A 6,000-nucleotide genomic window follows, 5' to 3' on the forward strand; every position below is an offset into this window, starting at 1 on the left:
AAGGAAACTAAGGAAAACAAACAAGATATGTATGCAATGCAATGTGGATGGAATGAATGGTGAAAGCCATCACATGACTTTTCGTATACACCCATCGAGCTCACAACTACTAGGCAGGACCCATGTGGGGTTTGTAGCCATGCACTATAGCTCAAATCTTAATCTCAATCTCAACATCAAATCTCCTCTTTAGCTTGTGTTCACGGAGTGGATTTCCATAAAAGTGTCTCATTTTTTTTTTTCTAAAATAGTATTTTCAAGTGGTACTGGTATCTCATGAATGTATATGTATAAAATAAGGATGTAATGCTCACAATCAACTCAAATGATGACATCCTATCCATCCAATATGGAATTTATACAAGTGAATCCAGAAATCAACTCAGTATATCCATAATACATGATTATCAACTCTAATTAGGTACTATCCGAATAAATATGCACACAAGACATCATTAATATCATATTAACCCCTAGCTCGGGTATTTTATCATGATAAAAAAAACCAATGATCAAATAAGGCCTAAATTATCAAAATAAGCCCCAGCATGGGCATCATATCTAGAATTAAAGGTATTTAGATGCACTGTCACAACTTGGTTTCTCAAGTCATGATGGATCCTACTTTACACCGCCAGTAGGTAAGCCAAACCATAGCTTGAAACTTAAGTAATTGGATAGTTGGTGGAAAATGGCACAAATGCCGAAAATATACATGTAAATGAATTACAAGCCATAAATCATAAGACTAATAGCATAACTAATGAGAAACAAAGAGAAGAGTAATATCATCCCATGACCTAGTAAGATCGGTATAAGTTCCTCTAATCAAAAGAATATGAGTACTATTAAAGTCAAATGCAGAGTAGTATTGAAATAGAAAGACTATCACAAAACAAAGGATGGACAAAAGGTTAACTCCAACTCCAGGTTAACTCCAACTCCAGGAGCTCACCCTATTTTCGAACTTTGGCCAACACAATCACATCATCAACTAGTACTCGAATCTGCGCCAAAATGGTACAAAAGTGTAGTATGAGTACCAAAGCCATGAGTACTCAGTAGGAATCATCGACCAACTGGACTAAATCATAATATAAATACAATATAATTTGAGGTAAAATAAGCTAAGTCAAGAAAAAAGGGTAAATCTGAAATAATTCTCCAAATGCTAAAAATAAACTACCGAAATAATAATAGTAAAGAGAATATAGTTATATTTAACATAACTATCCCTCCATAAGCCCAAAAGACACAAACAAAGTAATTACCCTAAGTAGGCCCCCATAATCCCGGTGGATGAAATCAAGAAGAGGTAATAATAGTACTTACACCAACTATCCATATCTCAAAACCATAATCATGGATCTTAATATACTGTAACACCTGACTCGATCTAATCTCATAATTATTATAAATAGCCTCTTAATGTCAAACTTGAATAAAAAATATTATCTCATAAATCATAATTGAACTGAAAAATAATACCATGAATAATAGACTTGAACCCGTAGTAATATCATCATTTTCTGGACTTGAATTGGTCTTAATATCATAATTTTTTAGACTCAAACCAGTCTGAATATATCCCAAGTACATGTCTAGAATAAGGAATAACATATCTAAAACCTCCTTGGGCTCAGGAATGTAAGCAAGGTGACGTATAAAGGCCTATTGAATCTACAAGGAACTAACACTAATAATCTTGGCCTAAGGTGGGCCAAAAGGGCCCCACTTCTAACCCTAAAAGTCCATTCTAAGGTCAATTCTACCCCGAACTAGACTAAGGTGTAAAATTCCACTACAAGGTACTAAATAAGCCTAAGTGCCCTAAGATAGTAATTTTACATTAGAAACGGGCAGCTAAATCATCTGCAACTTATTACGGTCCCTTAATCGGGTAAATAATTCAAATCACACTAAATATACCTCCAAGTGCTAATTCCCAACCCAAAAATAGAACAATATTGTATTGACATTATGATTAAGCTCAATTTAAGAGAAAGGTAAGCCTGGCCTACCAGAAGGCCAAAGAAATCCCAATAAAGTCTGCTAAATTGATGATTTCCCCTTTTGAGAAGTTCTCGTACGATGCCACGGTATCAAAATAGTAATCTACACATTCATATGATAAGAATGTTTCTCATATTGAACTTTTATGCTTTGGGTCCAAAATTAAATCAAATTCTCATGTGGAGCCCACTTGCTGAATCACACTTTTGAAACCGTCAACACATCCCTTTATGCTCAAGGATTATTTACCCTCAAGAATAAGTAAATTCCAAGCTCAAATAATAACAAACTCAACCTATTAAGAATCTAGGGACTTATGTCTAAATTTGAGAATTAAACAACAAATTAGATGAAAACTTACAAGGATTTCAATGAGGAAATGATTATTTCGAGCTAACTAACACCCTACGATCACCCAAAGATTAGTCTTCCAATTTCCCATACTCTCTAAGGATTTTTAGCTCTTGATACTTGTGATAAATAGGGATAATCGGGTAAAGAGATGAATTTAATTTCCTCCCAGGTGCCGCTTAAGCGGTGACCGCTAAAGAAGAAGAAAGACCGCTAAAGCGATCCCCTCCCTAGGGATGGTGTAACGCCCTGAATCTGGTACCAAAAATGCTACACGGTGCTCATGACCCTGAAGGACCATAAGCTAACCCATAACTGATATCTGTAACTAAGCACTGAATAATATACTGTAATTATGCGGAATATAGGCTGTAAGGCCATATGGTTCAAAACTGAACTAATACTGAATATAAAAAATATCTGTAATGGGGTATAACAATACCCGAAACTAAAATAAACTGTTTGAAACATGTTGTAGTTTGAAGGCCTCTAAACTATCTGAAATCTGTGGAGTTGATGGGACATACCCCCAACTAACTCTAAACTACTAAAATAATAAAGTAATAAAATAATCATGCTATCCTCGAATGATGAGGACTCACTACTATTCTGGCTACTGAATGTCTGATCTACTAAGGATGTAAGGAGCTCGTGCTTCTAAACCTATGGAATAAAACACCATAGCGCAAATACGTCAGTATGTTAAATGTATTGGTATGTAAGTGAGGTAGGCTGAATGCAAAGCTTAATACTTATGAACAATACTAACTGACTAAATAACATGAACATGAGAATACATGCATTAATACGTAATTGTAACTGAGATTGTGATAACACTGACTCATGAAGTCTGATAACGTGGATTTTCTGATATTTGAGTACTAATACTGGGATACTGAATGACTAAGTCTATTAAGTACTGAGGAACTTATGTCATATTACAGATAAAGGAATGACTATTTCTGATAGTTTTGATTATGAAGAACTGGTCTGATTGACTGTATCTGACAGTCCTGAAATCTAAATACTAGTAATATGAATTTCGTATAATTAATATACTATTAACTGGGTGACTGTGTCTGACAGTTTTGAAATCTGATGGAACTAGCTAAGTTATGTACTGAGCTGAGTGACTGTATCTGACAGTCCTGATTTCTATAGAATTGGATTGAGTTCTATTCTGAAGACTGAATGTGAAACTGAAACTGTGGGTGGTAATCATCTAACCGACATACCCCTAATACACCATTATGGTTGAGTTGGTATCTAATCTATAACCACAATTAGAAGGGTGTCAATATCGCACCACTAGTAAGGACAAGCTATGAGTGACCCTAATCTAACAGGTACTCTAAAGAGAACGGTGGGACCCTCACCTAACAGGTTAAACCACTTCATCTACCCTTATCTAGCAGGTTTGATGTCTCAACCTATGCTGGCTACGTAGTTCTGGAGCACAAGGATTGTTTCTAAGAATTACACCCTTTACTAGTAAGTGAGTTCCCATCCTTGGGCTCACTCGGTGCTAACTTTTACTCCCATCTGAATAGACACTGAAAATGATTAACTGAAATGAATTAGACTGAGTTCATGGAGTTTTATTGACTGACGGAATACTACTGAGATTACTGAATAACTAAGCTTTCTGAGATTTACTAGGATTACTGAGTTTACTGAATTTTTCCTGAGTCACATGACTGGCTTAATTCTACTAAACATGGCTTGACTGAGGATATCATGAAAACATGACACTGGTTCTAGGCACACAGCTAAATTCTTGGGTACAAGTACCCCAAGACTCGATAGCATAAAACTAACAGGACATGACACTTCTTGAACACATGACTAATATCAATAATTCATAATACATCAATTTGGGGATTTCATGAAGCACATGGTTATCATAGTCTTGTACCTGAATTGAATTGCATATAAACATGTCATACTTTTATCAACCTATTCTCATGGACATTCCCTCAACCATTCATAATGTACACAATATCATAGAAGTCATTCTTGGTCATAGGGTAAAGAATGTACTTATCACTTGGGTTACTATTAAGCTATAGGGCATAATTTCTATTCTCTTAGGCATTTTAGCAAATACCTGGGATGCATGACTTAGGGCATAGGCATGACCATAAAATTAATACAACAAAACTCCGTATTTCAACTCAATTTCACATGTAGCAAACCATATACTATCATAGGTCCATGAACAACACATAAAAATTCCAACTTGGGAATCATACAACCATAATCACATGAACATAATCACCCACAACAAAATATTCACAATACAAGATTTAAAACGTGATTCTTTGGCTTCATGGATGAAAGGAATCCATGAATGAACACTGTGCATACCTTAGTTCTTGATTCTACGAACATTGACGGAGAGATTCTTGATTTTGCATCTTGATTTCTTGAGCTAGGGTTTCTTGGATTGAGAGAGAGTAACATAATTTAGGGAAAAATTGGATGAATAATGATATGACCATGTAAGTTTAGGGCTAAGTACATGCTTAAGCTAATTAGGGTCATGCCATGGAAAAAGATTTAAAGGCCCTTGACATTAAAACTCGAAACTGATTAAAATCCCAATTTTGGCACCCGGCGTGATGCAGCGCTATCGCGCCGTGTCACTAGAAAGTGACAATTGGGAACTAGGCTAATGGCGTAACGCTGAGCTATCGCGGTACAATACAAATTCTGAAATCTTTCCATGGTGCGACACGGGACAAATCGTGGACCCCTACTGGAATTGGACAACTGCCATTTTCGCTTGTGATGCGGCGTGCCACTGACTAACCTATTTTACGACGGGGACTTGAAATGGTCATAACTTCTTACCCGGTTATTAAATTTGGGCGAATCTTATATCGATGGAAAGTTTATTCAATTTCCCACATGATAAAAAGTGAAAATCTTAAAACTACCACATGTGTAAAAGTGGATTCATCTTTAAAACAAGTCCTTGACATCTTGGGGACGAATTTAAGCTAGCTAGAAGTACAGGGTATTACAAATGGCTTTCGCTATATTGCACAAGACATCACTTAAGCGATGTCCGCTTTAGGGATGACCTTTGCTTAAGCGACCTCGATGGGAAAGCATTGGCTGCTTAAGTGGTCTCCGCTAAAGTGACCAAAGGTCCACTTTAGTGGATAAACCAGCTAAGTTTAGCACTAACTGAAACTTGGATTTACGATGTTTCCAATGACCCCTCGGGATTCACTCAGAATTCTATGAATGTATATGAATTATGCTACCCTATCAAATTCGATATTTCAAACTCAATGGTGTCATAAAAATTTTCATCTGTGGTTATTTTGAGGAAATGTAGGCCCCACACCCAAGTGCCAATTTTATAAAATTTTGAACAATAGCCCAAATTGAGTTTGATGGCCTTGGGACCCGAACCAAAGGTCTCCAGCCTAAAATCAATGTTTTGGAGCTGATGAAACTGTTAGAATTAGGATACAAGGTCGTTAAACTAAATTTGTTTCCTGGTAGCCAATCCTTACAAGCGAAGACTATAAAACAGGGAATTGGCTTTAAAACTAAATGAACTTCCAGGTAACTAAACTACAAGCTCCAATAAGTGACAACTAATTTGGAGCAGCTATAGGAAAG

The sequence above is a fragment of the Capsicum annuum genome, chromosome 10 (assembly GCF_002878395.1).
Source record: "Capsicum annuum cultivar UCD-10X-F1 chromosome 10, UCD10Xv1.1, whole genome shotgun sequence".
Classification (NCBI taxonomy): domain Eukaryota; kingdom Viridiplantae; phylum Streptophyta; class Magnoliopsida; order Solanales; family Solanaceae; genus Capsicum; species Capsicum annuum.